This window comes from Triticum dicoccoides, chromosome 5A (genome assembly GCF_002162155.2).
Source record: "Triticum dicoccoides isolate Atlit2015 ecotype Zavitan chromosome 5A, WEW_v2.0, whole genome shotgun sequence".
NCBI classification, from domain to species: Eukaryota; Viridiplantae; Streptophyta; class Magnoliopsida; order Poales; family Poaceae; genus Triticum; species Triticum dicoccoides.
This window is the reverse complement of record NC_041388.1, coordinates 147,802,253-147,821,878: the sequence shown is the minus strand read 5'-3', so window position 1 is coordinate 147,821,878 and position 19,626 is coordinate 147,802,253.

Sequence of the window (19,626 nt, the reverse complement as noted above, 5' to 3'; positions counted from 1 at the left end):
AACTAAACACCACATTACAAATGAACCAAACATTAACTGAGCACCACATTGCACAATATATAACCAAACCAAGCATGCTTGACAACTTGGAAATATGGCAATTTTATTCGTTTCTCAGGTATTTTGTAAAGATAAATTCAGTTTATTTCTCACATGGAAGACAATACCAAATTGCAGCCTGAAGAATTGAACATCACATTTACAGAATTGAACCAACAGTTAACTGAAGACGACAATTAATTAACAAAACAGTTAATAAGTGAGCACCACACTGCACGACATATAGAACATATACACTAGAGCAACAGATTGCATGGTAAAATTAGATAGCAGAATTCACTAGAATTTGTGAAGGAAAGGCAGGAGTAGCACACACAACGGGTAAACCGAGCATGCTTAGCCGGCTTAGCTAGAAAATGGCAAGGTGCTCCTCCAAGATCTGGGGGTCGGCACAAATGGCAGCCATCGCGACCTGATCCGCGCGTGCGGCCGCGATTTGCTTCTCCGCTGCCAAATGCTCCTTGAGATCCTGGCTATACTGCGTGCACCATGGCTTAGGGTGGCGCTTATTTGGTGGAGGGGTTAGTGATTTGGGTGGAAGGTGTCGCGCTCGCGCCGGCGGTCGGGGCTTGTGGGATGTGGAAGGAGGAGGAGGATGGGGGTCGGGTGTGGATTACCTGTTTGGATAGGCGAGGCCGAGCAGCGTGAAGGAGGGTCGCCGGCGAGGAGGCGACGCTGCAAGCAAGGAGTGAAGGTTTCAACTTGGAAAGGAAGGCAAAAACATGGGAAATGTGGATTTTGGTAAGGTAGAGGGGGCGGGGAGGTAGATATTTCCGTGGAAGCCGAAAATTTGGAATCGCTTCAGCGAAAAAACTGGCGCGCAAAGTGTCATCAGACATGGTCCCTTATTCAGATATGTGTACGATATGTGAACATGACAAATGATTCATATAGCTTAACCCGTGTGTGATGAGTATGAATGTCAAAAAATTTGGTTCAAATTTCCCTGGTTACAGTGGTCATCCACGTCATTGCATAATTTGGGTACACAAAGGAGACTTCATCACACCCACACTTCTTAATTGAGCAAGTTCAGCAATTAAACAGAGCTAACTGACCTAAAAATTACTCTAAAAAATTAAAGACCGGCGCTCTTAATTAAACAAAACAAAGAGTACTACTACGGCTGGTGCTCATCGATCTTCGCCGCCGCCTCCATGTCCATCTCGCGCCCGACGGTCTCCAAGGGAAGGGGCTCCATGGCATCAATTGCACCATACTCCGCAAGCATCTCGCCATCCGCATCCGCCAAATCTTTGGAATAGGCCGCCACGAGCTGGTCGCGGGCGGCCGCGATCTGGGTTTTGGCAGGCTCCGTTTGTGGCAAGGTATGCCGCGCAGGAACGGACGGCTGCTTGAACTCTCTCGGTGATTGCCAACTCTTCAGCCGTGGGTTGTCGGTCGTTGTTGGAGAAGCTTCGTTCAATTAGTGCGGTGACCGCCACGAGCTGCACATGGATGGCCTCGACATGGTCATGGGCGGCCTCCATCAGGGCTAAGGCCGGCACTTCGGAACAGACAGCTGATGTGTCGCTCTCGCCAATTGCTATCCCCGAGGCAGATGCTGATGCCGCCGTCTGAGAGGCAACAACAGCCGTTTGGGCTGCCTTGGCCGCCCGGACGTAGATTGCGATCACCCTCACGAAGCTTGTTAGCACGCGCCTAGCGGTTGCGGCCGCGCTCTCGCCGGAGTGGGCCGCCGAAGTTGCCCTCACAACACGGGTCCACATCCCCATCTTTCACCAGCGACGATTGAACAGTGAAATGATATTTTGAGGAGCGGGCTAGTGTGCTTCACACTCTGACGGTGCTCCAAGAAATTTTGTGCTGCATCTCACATGGTTGGTGATAATAAACTGTGTGCGATCTACTTGATTTTTTGTCTTGACTTGAATTACATAATGGGGTCACAGCTGCAAAGGATGGTGTTTGAATTGCTAGAACTTTTATTTGTAGTGAACATGCAGCTATAGGTGTGTAGTCAAAAAATTGGAATTATTCAGGGTTCGTTTGGATGTTTTTATACATTAACTTGGTTTTGCAGGCATTTCAGGTGCATAAGTCAAATTTGAACTACATGCACATGCTGCAGTGCATATAAACTGGTTGAAAATCAAATATATGTCCTTGGTTGCATGCTTAGGTCCCATGCAAGAAATGGGAATGAATGTCAAACACCCTATCACCGTCAGTCGGCCGCAAACATTGAGATACTTGGTTTTCAAATTCTAGTAAATCCAAAACTCGTCAGAAATTCATGAAACTTAGCATGCTATCATGGAGCGGCATCAACATGCCGTGGTAAATTTGTTGTCCCATTTGGGGAAGGTTCGGGTATAAGTGTCTCACAACAAGCGTGATGGTTTCAGTAGGGAACGTGCCACCTTTGGGGACGAAACGATATCTATTGCCTCTTATTGCTTTCAAAAAATTTCTAGTGTCAACATAGAACAACATGAGTGTTGTGTTTAATTTTGGAATTTTTCGGGGTTCGTTTGGACATTTTTATACATTAATTTGGTTTTGTAGGCATTTCAGGTGCATAATTCAAATTTGAACTACATGCACATGCTCAAGTGCGTATAAACTGGTTGAAAAATCAAACATGTGTCCTTGGTTCCATGCTTAGGTCACATGTAAGAAATGGGAATGAATTTCAAACACCCTCCCACCGTCTCTCGGCCACAAACATTGAGATAACTGGTTTTTAAATTCTAGTAAATCCAAAACTTGTCTGGAATTCGTGAAACTTGACGTGCTATCATGGAGTGGCATCAACATGCCGTGGTAAATTTTTTGTTCATTTTTTGGCAGGTTTGGGTATAAGTGTCTCATAAACCGGAGCTTCTCACAACAAGCGTGATGGTTTCGGTACGGAATGTGCCACCTTTGGGGACGAAACAATAGCCGTTGCCTCTTATTGCTTTCATTTTTTTCTAGTGTCAACATAGAATAACAGGAGCATTGTGTTTAATTTTGGAATTTTTTCGGGGTTCGTTTGGACATTTTTATACATTAACTTCGTTTTAGGCATTTCAGGTGCATAATTCAAATTTGAACTACATGCACATGCTCCAGTGCATATAAACTGGTTGAAAAATAGAATATGTGTCCTTGGTTCGATGCTTAGATCCCATGCAAGAAATGGGAATGAATTTCAAACACCCTGCCACCGTCACATGGCTGCAAACATTGAGATACCTGGTTTTTAAATTCTAGTAAATCAAAAAATCGTCTGAAATTCATGAAACTTGGCATGCTATCATGGAGCGACATCAACATGCCATGGTAAAATTTTTGTCCCATTTGGGGCAGGTTTGGGTATAAGCGTCTCACAAACCAGAGCTTCTCACAACAAGCGTGATAGTTTCAGTAGGGAACGTGCCACCTTTGGGGACGAAACGATATCCATTGCCTCTTATTGCTTTCAAAAAAAATTCTAGTGTCAACATAGAACAACAAGAATGTTTTGTTTAATTTTGGATTTTTTCTAGGTTCGTTTGGACATTTTTATACATTAACTGGCTTTTCTAGGCATTTTATGTGCATAATTCAAATTTGAACTACATGCACATGCTCCAGTGCATATAAATTGTGTGCGTTCTGTTAACCATTCATGTGACACAATGCCTCAATCTTTCAATGGCTAGGAGGTGTCTTGCGGACAGGTGCTTGAGTGCTTGACTAAACGGGAGGCGTGCGAGCTGTAGTCCAATGCGGGGGCTCACCGGGAAGCGTGTGAACTGTATGTCACACAGGCTCACCGAGAAGCATGCGAGCCGTACGCCATGTAGGATTTGTGCAGCTCTTGATCGCAAATGTTTTACTTAGAACTAACAGCTTCCCCAGGAAGCCAAGAGAAAATGTGCCGAGTAGGATTTCTGCAGCTCTTGATCGCAAACATTTTAGATAGAACACCCGTATGCGAAGTGAGAGCTATGGTCTTCCCCCTTAATTCTAGGGAAAATTCGTAGCGCAGGATTTGTGCATCCCTTCAACGCAAACGGTTGTTTTGGATGGCCCGTGTGCAACCACGTACAAACAATTTGGTAAGATTTGTATCTGTCATATTGGGTATGTTTCCATTTGTCAAACTAGTAAGATTGACATTTGTTGATCTAGTAACATTCCCATTTGTCAATCCTTGTAACACTACGATTTGTCAAAATATGCAGCTAAAAATCACTAGCACTATCTAATTTTTGCAGCTAAAATTCAGTAATTAAGCATAGATTTCATACATGGATTAAGCAGGCGTTCTTAATTTATACAAACAGTTCAACTCGACAGTTGAACTGACCAAACTTTCCCCAATTGTAGCCAACCATGTACTGAAATAGCTAGTTCAACTATATATACTAGCTAATTTTAAGTACGTTGTACAGTTCCACCACACATCTATAGTTAGAGGGGCTTTGTGCTACTTCCGGCAGCCTCTCCTCTGCCGAGCACACTCAATAATAGGTAGAGGAGGAGGACGAGCCTATCGATGAGCTGGACAAATGTAATACGGTGCCTACCGCTGCTGCACGTTCAACGATGCTCACCAGTTCGAACGCCCACTACTGCTCTAGACGATCCCTCTCGAAGCGACCAGACTGCTCGTAGATCTCCTGATTCCTCGCCTCTGCGTCGGCGTGTGCTGCGGCCATGACTGCGGTAAGGCTCTTTGTGTGCTCGACGAGGCGCTCCTCCTCCTCCGACAGGAACTCAATGTAGCGCACAAGGTCGCTAACGCACCTGCGGGCCTCCACCTCCGCCTCCCGCTTCGGGCCGCGGCACTAGAGCGGGTAAGATCCCGGTGGTCGACGGTGGGCTGGCAGCCACGGCGGCTGATGATAGGGTGGCGGCCATGACCACCACCTCCCACCTTCGGGCCATGGTGGCGGAGCGGGTGATGGCCACAGTGGCCTGTAGTGGGGTGGCAGCCACAACGGCCACCTCCCGCCTTCGAGCCACAGCGGCGGAGCGGGAGATGGCCCTAGCTTTCGACGGTGGTGTGGTGGCAATGGTGGCTGGCAATAGCTGCCGACGGGCAGCGACGGCAAAGCGTGTGGTGGGTGTTCCACACACACCCAACAGTGTACGTGCATCTAGTGCCCCTTAGTGATTTTGGTGTATTGAAGACTTATAGGTTAAGGGACTAATGCGTTTGTGAGTGTACACAGGTCTATAAGTCTATGAGGAGTTTGATATTTACAGGAAAAGTCGACCCCTAAAAATGGATATCTTCGACTGACGATTTTGGTATTTCTGAAGACTTTCATGAAGACTTTGAAAGTGAAGAAATTGGTGTGTCCGTGAAGACTTGATATTCATGCGAGGAATATGAAGCTTGAAGACTTTCATTTTCATAGTTATGTTTTTCTCTTTCTTGAGTCACAGGAAACACCGTACTGTTAAAGGGGGTCGAGGAACTACTAAGGAAAAATTTCCATGTGATGCTCAACTCAAAATCCTACACCTACCAATCCCTTCGAGTGAAGCCATTGGAAATCTCATACAGTTCAGTCAATTTCTTCAGTGACAGAGACGAAGTTCTTCTGGTCTCTGAGGAATTTGTCCTGACTGAGGAGTTAGGAATTCGCCAGTGCTGATTGCCTACACAGTGAGGAACATGATAGCCCTGAGGATTTTACTACTCAAAATTCCGACCGTTGTTGTGCTATGCGCCAGCTGTCCAAAAATATCTATCCACCTAACGGTCATATCATTGAAGGGCATTTATGTCTTATCATGTCAGGCTGCTCCCTAGGCTATAAATAGCCGCCCCCTACAACCACTAGCTGGTTGGCTACTCCGAGAGAAACTGACACTTGTCATTTGAGAGCAACCCATCCTCTGAGGACTTTGAGTGGAAATCATCAAGTGAGGAAAAACCAAAAACCCAAAACCCAAACACCTACAAACCCCAAGTGATTGAGCATCACTGAAGAGATTGATCCTGCATGGATCCGACGCTTGTTACCTTTGAAGACTGTGCTTCTTCCAGGTGGTTAGGCGTCATGGTCTAGAGCATCCAAGAGGAATTGTGGATCACCGAGTGACCAAGTTTGTGAAGGTTTGGAAGTCGCCTGAAGACTTACCACGAGTGATTGGACGAGGTCTGTGTGACCTTAGTTCAAGGAGAATATGATGAGGACTGGGTGTCCTGAGCTGCGTGTTCAGGATTGGGTGTCCGGGACTGTGTGTCCTCGTGTTTAAATACTCAGCCGCTCCAACCAGACGTACAACTGAGACATCAGTTGCAACTGGTCTACCAAATCATTGTCTTCACCAAGCTTACTGGTTCTATTTCCTCAACTCTTTCATTTCCTCATAACTGTGTTGTGTGTTTGTTCATATCTGTGTTTGAAGACTTTGACTGAAGACTTTCTCAATTTCCTCAGTTCAATTTCTTCAGTCTATTTGTCTTCATCCTGTGTTATCCTATGATTACGCTTCCCGTACTCTGTGCCTGTCTTCATTTCATCATGATGACTATGCTTGTATTCTGTTATGTTTACTTTTGAGTACTTATTCCGCTGCTAGTAGTTCTTCGCTAAGGAATTTCCTCACCGGCAAATTCCTCAGTGAAGAATTTCATAAAAATCGCCTATTCACCCCCCCCTCTAGTCGATATAACGCACTTTCAATTGGTATCAGAGCAAGGTACTCCCTTGTTCTGTGTGATTTTGGTTTAACCGCCTGGAGGTTTAGTTATGTCGACCGTAGGTATGATCAAGGTCTCCGCTGGGTGTCCTACCTTCGATAGGACGGACTACCCCTACTGGAAGAATAAGATGCGAATGCATCTTGAAGCAATTGATAACGATCTCTGGTATGTTGTGGAAAATGGTGTTCCCTCAGTCACACCTTCTCTGAATGCTGCTGATGTGAAGAGATTCAAGCAACTCGACTCTCAAGCGAAGAATATCATATGTGGCCATCTGAGCAAAGGACAGTATGGCAGAGTGAGTGCTTTGGAGACAGCAAAGCTTATCTGGGACAGGTTTTCCAAAGTGAATGAAGGAGTTTCAACTCAGCGTGACTCTCGAGTTGATGTTCTTCGCAATCTCTTCAACCGCTTCAAAAGACTCGACAATGAAAATGTTCAACAAACCTTCGATCGCCTCACTGACATCTCAAATGAGCTTCAAGCACTTGGTGCCACTGACATCACCGACCATGAGGTGGTGAAGAAATTGCTGAGATCGCTTGATTCCTTATTTGACACTCTAGCATTGATGATACAAGAACGTGCTGATTACAAGTCACTTGATCCCGCTGATATTCTCGAGAGGCTAAATACTCATGAGTTCCTACTTGCTGAAAAGAGAGATCTCTATGGTTCAAGCTATGGCAGATCACGTGCACTAAAGGCCAAGGCAGTATCTGAGTCCGAAGATGAAGACTCTGATAGCAGCCTTGGTGATCCTAAAGAACTGAGACATATCTAGCTCTACTCGTGAAGAAGTTCCAAAAGTTCTCAAGACGTGGTCGCCTTGGAAGACCCTCAAGGAGCAATGATTCCTCATCAAGTGACTACAAGAGGAGGCTCTGCCACAAATGCAAGAAGCTTGGTCATTACATTCAAGATTGTCCTCATTGGGAAAAGAAATCAAAGAATAAGAAATACAAGGATTACAGTTCTGATGATGCGAAGAAAAATAAGAAATCTTCAAAATCTTCATCATCAAAATCCTCAAAGCCTTCACATCACAAGAAGAGCAGCTCCAAGAAGGCCAGGGCATTCATTGGCAAGGAAATGGACTCTGAGGCTGAATCTGAAGAAAATGAGGAAGAGGAGTCATCTGAGGAGTCCGAATCCGGAGTGGCGAGCCTAGCTCTCGCTACTGCATTCGTCAGCAAGTCTATCTTCAACACTGAAGAAAATAACCTCACCAACAAAGCTGATGAAGGGGATGATGACTACACTCCCACCTACTGCTTCATGGCAAAGGGTGCCAAGGTACTCAAATATACCTCATCTGAATCAAGTGAGAATGAATCTGATGAAAATCTTAAGCCCAGCTATTCTAAACTTGCTAAGATTGCTGTAAAACAACAAAGGGCTTTAGAAAAGGTTCAAAACATGCTAGACAAAAGTGATGATATGTTGGGTGAAGAAATGGATCGCACTAAAGCCCTGACTGAAAATCTTCGGAGATTTCAGACTAGGTTTTACAATCTTCAAAGTCATCATAACACTCTCTTATCCGACCATGAGAAGCTTTCTTATGAATTTCTTCAAAGAAAGCAAGACCTTGAGAAGCTAAGAGTGAGTTATGAAGATCTTCAGAAGGAGCGCGATTCATTACTTGCTCAACAAATCAGCGCTTCTCAGGAAGAATTTGTTCCTCCATGCTTGAAGTGCATTGAACGTGAATCTGCTAATTCTTCACCTGAATGTTCAAATGCTGCTAATGTTTCAAATTCTTCACATGCCTCTGCTATCACTAATTCCTCATCTGAGGACATTGCTAGTATCACTAACGATGCAGGGCTGAAGGAATTGTACACGACAGGCATGTACAAAAGCCTCAAAGGGCATCAGGCTCTTTGTGATGTGCTTAAAAAGCAGATCCTCAACAGGAACCCTAGGAAAGAGGGTATCGCCTTTGAGAGGAAACTCAATGCTGATGGTACATATTGGAAGCCTGAGCAGTACCCCAAAACTACATGGGTTGCTGCAAAGGGACCTCCAGTTGATCCATCTAACTTATCTGGATTTGCATGTGAATCTCCTCATTCTGATGATGAGTCAATTGACTCCAACTATAAACTATTCAAAAATCAGAATGGTGAAGTATTTGCTAGATATGTTGGCACTAACTGCAGGAACGGCTCCCCGATGAAGAAAATCTGGGTTCCCAAAAGATGCCTTGAAAATCTCCAGGTGAATGTCATCATGGCGCCACCTGTGAAGAATAGGAACCCCAAATCAAATTCCTCATACAAACCAAATTCCTCATATGGATCAAAGTCCTCATATGAACATCATCGTGCTAACCCGTCTGTTTCGCATGGAAGATCTAAGGATTATGGATATATGCATTATTCTTCAAATCATTATGTCCATAAGTCCTCGAAGAATTTCTCTGCATACTCTTATGCTTACTCTAACCCCTCTTATGTGAAACGAAATGGACTGGCTTCTATGCCATCCTTCTCGTATGGAGCTCGCAGAATGATGAACTCTTTGCCACCCCTTCAGATGTGGGTGGTGAAGAAAAAGAACTAATCTCTTCTGCAGGGTCAGGTCTCCAGACGCACGTAATCGTCTAAAGAATTTGCTGGAGACCTGAGCATGCTTGATAGGACGCAGACTAATCATGAAGAAATGAACTTTCATTTCTCACGTCCTCATATTGCTTTATCGGTTCTTTTACTTGATGAAATTGACCTGATGAATTGATGTCATATTCTTCACTGATGAAGTATATGAGTTTGTAAGCTGCACTAATTCGTCTGCAGGATGATCAACCCAAATCCACTGAGTGGGTCCTCGATAGTGGATGTACAAACCGCATGACTGGTGACAAGAATCTATTGATGGATGCTCCATTATCTCTGTCGCATCTGAAGCATATCATCTTTGCTGACAAAGGCAAAAGTCAGGTATTGGGTCTAGGTAAGGTTGCGATTACAAAGGATCGACACATGGACAAAGTCATGCTTGTTGAGTCCTTAGGATGCAACCTTATGTCTGTCTCAATGCTTTGTGATCTTGATATGGTTGTTGTCTTTGGCAAGTACCGTTGTGTTGTGGTTATGGAAGCTGACAATTCCAAAGTCTTCGAAGGCTTTAGGAGAGGAGACCTGTATATTGTTGATTTCTCTACAGGACCACAACCAGCCGTGTGCTTACTTGCAAAAGCTTCAGAAGGTTGGCTCTGGCATCGACGACTTGGTCATGCAGGCATGAGGAATTTGCACACGCTTGCAAAGAAGAAGCATGTCATTGACATCGAGAATGTCAAATTCCTCAAGGATCACCTATGCGGAGCCTGTGAAGCTGAGAAGATGACGAAGGCCAAGCATCCAGCAAAGACTATCATGACCACCACTCGCGCGTTTGAATTGCTTCACATGGATCTCTTTGGTCCTAATCATTATTCTGCTATTTCAAATGAAGCATCTCAATATGGCTTTGTTATTATTGATGATTATTCTCGCTACGCATGGGTACACCTTGTTACTTACAAACATGAAGTGCAGGAAGTCTTCAAACGATTTTCCTCGAGGGCTTCAACCAACTTTGGTGTGAAGATCAAGCACATCAGAAGTGGCAATGGCACTGAGTTCAAGAATTCTGGTCTCGATGACTATCTTGATGAACTTGGTATTACTCATGAGTTATCTGCTCCTTACACTCCTCAGCAGAATGGCATCGTGGAGCACAAGAACAGGACTCTTGCTGAGATGGCTCGCACTATGCTTGATGAATACAAAACGCCTCGTCGTTTCTGGACTGAGGCAATTGATACTACGTGCCACATCATCAACAGAGTATATCTTCACAAATTCTTCAAAAAGACTGCGTATGAACTCCTCACTGATAAGAAACCCAATGTAAGTTATTTCAAAGTCTTTGGTGCTAAATGTTGGATTAGAGATCCTCATCACAACTCAGAATTTGTACCGAAAGCACATGAAGGTTTTATGCTTGGTTACGGAAAGGACTCACACACCTACAGAGTCTTCAACAACGTTCTTCACAAAGTTGTTGAAACTATAGATGTGTGGTTCGATGAAACTAATGGCTCGCAAAGAGAGCATCTACCTACTGTGATAGATGAACCAACACCTGAGGAAACTATCAAGTTCAAGGCTACTGAGGATGTCATTCCTACTGAAGAATCTGCTGAAGAATTCATTCCAGAACATGAAGAACATCGGGCTAATGCACCTGAAGAAAATGCTGAAGAAAATGGTGCTGAAGAAAACGTTGATCAAATTCTTCAACGACAACCAGCTCATCCTCGCATTGCAAAAGAAGTGCAAGTTGAAAAGATCGTCAATGACATCAAAGCGCCAGGTCCTCTCACACGCTCAAAAGCTTCACATTTGTCTAACTTTTGTGGGCACTATGCTTTTGTCTCTATTACAGAGCCCACTAAGGTAGATGAAGCATTTCTGGAGCCTGAGTGGATTCAGGCCATGCAAGAAGAATTACATCAGTTCGAGCTCAACAATGTCTGGGAACTGGTCAAACGTCCAGATCCTCGCAAGCACAATATCATCGGCACAAAATGGATCTACCGCAACAAGCAAGATGAAAATGGCCTTGTGGTGAGGAATAAGGCACGACTTGTAGCTCAAGGCTACACATAGGTTGAAGGAATTGATTTCTATGAAACTTTTGCACCTGTTGCTAGACTTGAGGCTATTCGCATATTACTTGCTTATGCTAACCATCATGATATCACTTTATATCAAATGGATGTGAAAAGTGCATTCCTCAATGGTAAGCTTGAGGAAGAAGTATATGTTGCTCAACCCCCAAGTTTTGAAGATCCAAAGAATCCTGACAAAGTATTCAGACTCAACAAGGCCCTCTATGGCCTCAAGCAGGCCCCACGGGCTTGGTATGATACCTTGAAGGAACTCCTCATGAAGAAAGGCTTCAAACCCGGTTCACTCGACCCTACTCTTTCCACTAAATCTTATGATGGTGAATTGTTTGTGTGCCAAATATATGTTGATGATATTATGTTTGGCTGTGCTGACCAACGTTATAGTGATGAATTTGCCTATATGATGAGTGAAGAATATCAAATATCTAGGATGGGAGAGTTGAAATTCCTCTTACGTCTTCAAATTCGTCAACAACTCAATGGCATATTCATATCTCAGGAGAAATACCTCAAGGATGTACTGAGGAAATTTGGCATGCAAGATTGCAAAGGCGTCAAAATTCCTATGCCCACAAATGGCCACCTATGCACTAATGAAAATGGTATTGACTTCGATCATAAGGTATACCGCTCCATGATAGGTTCCTTATTGTACTTATGTGCATCTAGGCGAGATATAATGCTTAGTGTTTGCATGTGTGCCCGATTTCAAGCTACACCGAAGGAATCACACCATAAGGCTGTGAAGCATATTCTTCGATATCTAGCTCACACACCAACACTATGACTATGTACCCAAGGGCTCGGTTTTTGATCTTTTTGGATATTCTGACTATGACTATGCTGGTGATCGTGTGGATCGCAAGTCAACATCTGGTACATGTCATTTCCTTGGACGATCTTTGGTCTGTTGGTCCTCAAAGAAACAGAATTGCGTATCACTATCTACTGCTGAAGCTGAGTACATTGCCGCTGGTTCTTGCTGTGCCCAATTGCTATGGATGAAGCAAACTCTCAAGGACTACGACGTCAACATGAAGAATGTGCCTCTCTTCTGTGACAATGAGAGTGCCATCAAGATTGTTCACAACCCAGTTCAGCACTCGAAGACACTCATCCTAACACTTATGCAAAATTGATGACTTAGATGTGCAACACATGAAGAAACGTTTTTCTTCAATCAATGAAGAAAAACACTCTTAGTGTGAAGAAATTAATGAAGAATTTGATTCTCAGAACCATACGATAATTGTACGCGGTGTCTGAAATCATCATTATTATACGGTGGGTCACGCCACCACCAAAAGTTGAAATTTCTCAAATTATTCATATTCTTCAACTTTGCATAGTCTTCACTGGTTCTGTCATTTTTCTTCATTGGCTATATATATAAGTTTATGTCCTCTACATCATTCACTTATTGCTATTTCTTCAAGTTGGTTTTCTGCTAAGTGCATGTGATCGGAACCTTCCCCTCTATGCTATACTCAACCCAATCTGTTCACAAATTCTTCATGTGCGTTCTATTTGGAACTCGTTCAAAATCTTCACTGTGTCCTTGTTAGCTGAAAAAATTGCGAACGGAACTTTAAAACCTATCTTATCGAAATTTTCGGCTTTGCCGCTCAAACCGCTCCGCGTCCCATGATACACTTATCCACTCACCCACGATCTAACATGATCTCCACCTCTCACTACGTGGGTGACACATGTCATGCGAATGAGAAGGGTCAGGGGCACATTCGTCCAATTTCTTCGGGCAAGCAGTTTTTCACCATGGCTATAATACCCCCCCTTCCCTTCCTCAGTTCTTTTACTCCGCTCAACCTCTCTCTCCAGCTCGAGCTTCTCAAACCCTAGCGCCGCCGCTACTTCATCGCCGCCGGTGAGGAAAAGCTTCACTGCCTCGACCTCGTCGCCGACGTACTCGCGCCGACCGCGAAAATCTTCACTCCGCCGTCGCCGTAGCTGTCTTCCTCCACCGAGTTAGGGCGTGGAAGATCTACACAGACGAACTTCACCTCTCCACTTCACTGTTCATCGTGTTCTTCATATAGGGTAATTAAAAGTTACTTTTACTGCCCTCGTTGATTCGACTGATTATCTACAAAATCTTCAAAAGTGTTTTTCTTCATATCTTCACACACTAAAACCTCACAAGTCATCTGTTCTTGATTCGTTTCTCTAAGCATCATTTTTCTTCAAGATTCCTCAATTGTGTGGATCTTCGATCTATACAACTCTGGAACCTAAGACAAAGAACGCTTAGTGAAAATCTTCAAGACTCATCTGGTCAAATTCCTCAAACTTGTTCTTTTTGAAAAACCTTCGGAGAACGCATATGACCTCTCCAAATTCCTCGCAACTATACTCTGTTCACATGTACACATGTTAGCTGCTGAATCACTAGGTTCTCATCAACTTAACTCATTTGCAACGTTCCTCGAAGAAAAGTTGCATACTTCTTCAGAGAATTCGATTGTTCAAATTCCTCAACTGAAGAAAATGGCTGATGGTACAAGGCCACAGAAAGGAGGAAAGAGGCCTGAGGTAAATACAGCGTTTGAGATCCCTGATGACATATATGCTGGTACTGCACATCTACTGAATGAGCGCAAAGTGCGCAAACAAAGGATAGAGAGGAGATGGGCAAGAGAATAGAGGGAGTACAGATATGTCACTCCTAAGTACATGAAGAAATTCGCACTCAATCCTCCATGCCCAAGAGCTCCATTGGCACCTGGCCAGATAGCAGATCCCACCAGCCTCAAGTGCGGTGAGGACTATCCTGATGAATGGGCCAAGCGCCAAGCCAAGTTGGATAAGCAAGCCAGAGGAGCAGTGAGGAAATTCAATGAAGACTCTGATGCTACTGCTGCCTCTGCTGAGGCCTCTGCTGTCAATCCAAAGAAGGCTATGTCTAAGAAGCCTATGCGTAGGCCAAGTTTCTCAGCAATGCCCTCACGGCCAGAATCAGCAATGCCCTCACGGCCAGAATCATCAAAGCCCTCACAGCCAATTCCTCATGCTGCTCATGTTCCTCCAAAGTCCTCAGCTCCTCCGCCAAAGCCCTCAGCTGTTCCAACTAAATCCTCAGCACCTGTGCATCTCGCCTCATGCCAAAGGACTGCAGGCATCTCCATTGCCTCAGGTGTCTCAGCTAGTTCCTCAGCTGCACCAAGTTCCTCAGCTGGCCCCTCACTGCTGAAGACAAAGGCCACTGCTGGTCGAGGTCCTCGCCCAAGTCCTCAGAAGAAGCAAGTCGCTTTCCAAGTGCCGTCTAATGAAGACGAAGCTGATGATGATGAACATGCAGAAATCATCAGAGACAGGCAAGTCAGGGCCGCTAGAGCCAAGGGATCAGAGGTGCCACTGCTTTTGGATCTCAAGCTGATCCTCGACTACATTGATGATTGGCACAAGGACCCCAACACTCCCTTGCCTAACTTCAAGCTGACTCCTGGCCAGAGTCACATGCTGACCCACTTCATTCAAGAAGAAAAGTGGAAATTTGAGAAGGCCAGGCAGATCAAGAAAGCGCAGTACAAGAAAGAGCGCTATCTGAAGAAAAACATTGTCTCTATGTAAACTAAAGAACTTGTCACTATTCAGACTGAGATTAAGAAACTCAGTGATGACTTTGACGCATATCGCGCTGATTGGCTTGGAGCCAAGGTTCTTTTTGTGAAACCTGCGGACAACTTCACTTCCAATGTTGCAGCCCCAACGCAACAGGAAATTCCTTAGGCTGAAGCATCTGCTCAGCCTACTGAAGAAAATGCCAGCACCGCTGATGACAATCAGGCTACTAAAGATAATGTGAGTTCCAGGGATGATGACTACATTCCAGCCACTGAAGAAATTGCCAGGGCACCCACTAGTGGTGTTCCTGAAGAAACTGAAGAACTCAGGGCAACTGCATCAGTTGTGCCTGAACAAAATCAACCAGATTCCTCAGCTCCTCCTGCACCAACTTTAACTCCAATCCTTCCATCTGCATCAGATGTGAAGAAGACCAAGGCTGCAGAGTGTGCTGCAGTGAAGAAAAGGAAAGCATCAACTGCTTCAGATTCTTCAGCTCCGAAGAAAATGAAGCCTATGACAAGTTCATTTGCAAGTCCGGTCGATGCTGTTCCCATCTCAACCAGGCCATCAAAGGACCTTGTTCCTTTTGATGAAGAATATTTGATCCCCAGCGGATCTGATGAAGAAACTCCTTCTGCTGCTTCGTCTAAACCGTTGGATGAAGAAATTGAAGTGGATGTGATCCCTTCAACACCTATCATCTCCTCGCCTATGCCTCAGTTCACAGCTGAAGAGGCTGGCGTTGAAGAAATGGAAGATGAAGATGTGGACATTGGCTGCTGCACACCCATAATCAGTGATGAATTCTGGGAAGGTCAGCATCCAAACTCTCCAATGTTCACCCCTCTACAACAAATTCCTCAGTCCCCCACACAAACTATTCACATGGGCTCTGAAGAAACTCATCCCAATGCATTTTTCCATGAGGAAATTCCAGCCACTAGCGCTGAAGAAACTGCTGCTGCTGAGCAACCAACGACGCAGACTGCAACTGAGGAGGAACCAGAAATTCCTCAGCCTGAAGAACCTGCGATTGAGACTCCTGAGGTCGTGATGCAACTCACTGACACTCCTCTGCCGAAGCCAAAGGATCCATTCTCACGCAAGCAAAAGTTCAAGGCTGATGATTTCTTCGGTGAGCACGTATTCTTCAAAGATTACAACCCATATGACTCTGCTCGCATTAGGAAGAGACGTTTCTGGACTGCTAGTCAAGCCAATTTCTATTCCTAAGTGTTGTTCAACAAGGAGAAGATCTTCTACCATGAGCATATTCCTCACGTGGATATGGAATCTCTGCCGTGTTTCGCACCAGTCCTTAGTGTTCTTCACGACACTGGACTGCTAAACTTTTGCTCTGACATCTGCGATTGGAATGAAGAACTGATTGTTCAATTCTATGCAACGCTGCACATCACCGGAGATGCTAAAGATGTGAATTAATGGGTGCTGGACTGGATGTCTGAAAACACTCACTACACTGCACCAGCCTCTGAATTGCTTCGTGCTCTACCACTCAGTCCTTCCCTTGAAGAAGCTCGCTGCATCTACAGTAAACCTGAGCTCACACATCATTACATGCAGGTGCTGATGAAACCTTTGAAGCCAGGTCAAGCACCAAGAACCAAATTCCTCGTGAAGGAATTGCTGTACATGCCCAGAACTGTCTATCGTATTTGAAAGAACATGCGGTGCCCCCATGTTTGGTTTTGGAAATTGATGACAATCTCTATGGACTAATGGTTGCCTTGAGTTATATTTGAAGGTTTTGTCCATAGGCTTTTCTTGGAGTACATGTGTTGGTTTCAAGAAAAGTTTGTGTCGACCAAGGTGCTCTTCAAGGAATTATCCAAAGATTGGTCATTTGAGAATTGAGCTTATTGCAAGCATGTCTTGAAGAAGAAGATTGTGTGGTCATTCATGTTTACCTTCAAGACATCATCCAAACGAAGAGAGTTGGAAAGATTCAAGTTTGATCAAGACTAAGTCAAGAGTGAATCAAGTTGATCAACTCACAAAGCATAGAAGATGTACCGAGAGGGATCAAGTGATCCCATGGTTTGGTAAGCATTGTGCATTGTGCTTTGTGTACTAACCCATGGTCTATGTGAGAGTTCTACGTGGGGTTAGGTACATGTTCATGGGCTTGTGTCAAGATGAAGATATCTCTCAACCCATGGAGAGGATGACATCAAGTGGTGATCGTCATCAAGATTGCCGTGTGCAAGTTCAAGTGGATCATCACGAAGAGATCAAGTGCTTAAAGCATGCCGGCCATTGTGGTGACAATGGACTTGTGAAGATGTGCCGAAGAGTGGCTCACCCATAGTGGTCTATGGGGGAGCAATCATCTAGTCTTCATCGTGCCAACACCATCAAGAAAGGTGGTCCAACTTGAGGAAGTCAAGATCGTCATCATCTGGCTCAAGTGGACCATGTGCAAGGCAAAGGTTTGCCCTTGATAGGTTTTCTATTTTACCGGTCTCATGATGATAGTTGGGAGACCGGGTTATAGGATCGATTGCCGTACTATCAAGGGGGGCTCTCGATGAGTAGCTTGATCGTATCGTTCGTAGAGAGCTCAAACCATTGCATCCTTGCATCATCTTTCTTGGTTCTTGTTTGGTTCTCTTTGTGAGTCTTAGAGCTTATGGTCATCTTGATGACAAGCTTGAGTTCATCGAAAACGGAGTTCGCATGCTTCTTCTATGATGTTTTCGATGTTGGAGGTTTTGTCGGTTCTTCTCGGTTGGAGGTTTCACTCCTCTATTTGTTGGCATTCCTCCCCTGCCTCTTCTTACTATAACCATCGTTGTTTTGATGCTACTCATCGTCTTGTTTTCAACAATCTTGAGTTTGCTCAATTCGGAGCTCATATGCAGAAGTTATGGCAGTTCAGATTTTCTTGAGTGTGGTTTTTGTCGGGGTCCCAGCGGTAGTACCATGGTACCCAGCGGTAGTACCGCTGAGGAGTCACAAGCGGCAGTACCGCTCCGCAGCAGTAGTACCGCGGGCCACAGCGGTAGTACCGCTCCTCAGAGCGGTAGTACCGCTTGATGGTCTCAGCAGTAGTACCGTTGCGGCTCCGTGCTCCTACCGCCTCGTCTCGAGTGCGCTTTTTCTCGTGTCGGGTTTTGCGGCACTTGCTGCGGTAGTAGTGGCGGTAGTACCGCTTATTAGCGGTAGTACCGCCCTGCCTCCACGGTAGTATCGCTCTGGGTCCCAGCCCCAGCCCCTTTTCTTCTGGCACGGCAGTACCGCTGAAGGGGAGCGGTAGTACCGCTTATGAGCGGTAGTACCATCCTGCCTCCGCGGTAGTACCGCTCTCTGCGGGGCTGAGTGGGGGATAACGGTTGGATTTTCCCCTTCCTATAAAAGGGGGTCTTCTTCCCCATTGAACCTTATCCTTTGAGCTCGTGTTCTTTCCCCATTGTTGACCTTCTTCGAGCTTGCTAACTCTCAATCCCTCCATGGATTCTTGCTAGTTTTTGAGGGAAAAGAGAGAGGAGATCTAGATCCACATCTCCACCAATCACTTTCTCCTCTATGTGAGGGGAACCCCTTGGATCTAGATCTTGGAGTTCTTGGTGTTCTCTTTCTTTTTCTTCCTCTCATTTTCCTCCCTAGCATTAGTTGCTTCGGTGGGATTTGAGAGAGAAGGACTTGGGCACTCCGTGTGCCCTTGCCATTGCATTTGGTGCATTGGTTTGAGTTCTCCACGTGATACGTGGAAGTTGCAAGTTGAGAAGCTTATTACTCTTGGGTGCTTGGTACCCTTGAGCTTGTTCCTCTTGGGTGCTTGGGTGCCCTAGACGGTTGTTGGTGTTCGGAGCTCAATCATTGTGGTGCAAAGCTCCGGGCAAGCGTCGGGGTCTCCAATTAGGTTGTGGAGATCGCCCCGAGCAATTTGACGGGTTCGGTGACCGCCCCTAAGGGTTGCCAAAGTGTACGGGTTCGGTGACCGCCCCCAAGGGTTGCCATCTGTACGGGTTCGGTGATCGCCCTCAAGGGTCCCTTAGTGGAATCACGGCATCTTGCATTGTGCGAGAGCGTGAGGAGATTACGGTGGCCCTAGTGGCTTCTCGGGGAGCATTGTGCCTCCACACCGCTCCAAACGGAGATTAGCATCCGCAAGGGTGTGAACTTCGGGATACATCGTCGTCTCCTCGTGCCTCGGTTATCTCTTACCCGAGCCCTTTACTTATGCACTTTACTTTGTGATAGCCATATTGTTTCTTGTCATATATCTTGCTATCACATAGTTGCTTATCTCTTTTAGCATAAGTTGTTGGTGCACATAGGTGAGCCTAGTTGTTTTAGGTTTTGTGCTTGGCAAATTAAGTTTATTCCGCATTTGTTCAAGCCTAAACCGTAATTATTTTAAAACACCTATTCACCCCCCCTTCTAGGCGACATCCACGATCTTTCAGTATTCTTACGAGGACAATCAGTCCCATCAAAGGCCACGACTCATCTGATGAGGAAATTGTTGGCATCATGAAGAATCTGGTATTCAACATTGTTCATGGCATTCCTGTCAATTATCACGATTTCTTCATGAGGACTATGGCCAATGTTGCACTGTCTCCGTTTGAGCTGAAGCCTTATGCACCTTGGATTATGAGATTCCTGAGGACAAGGT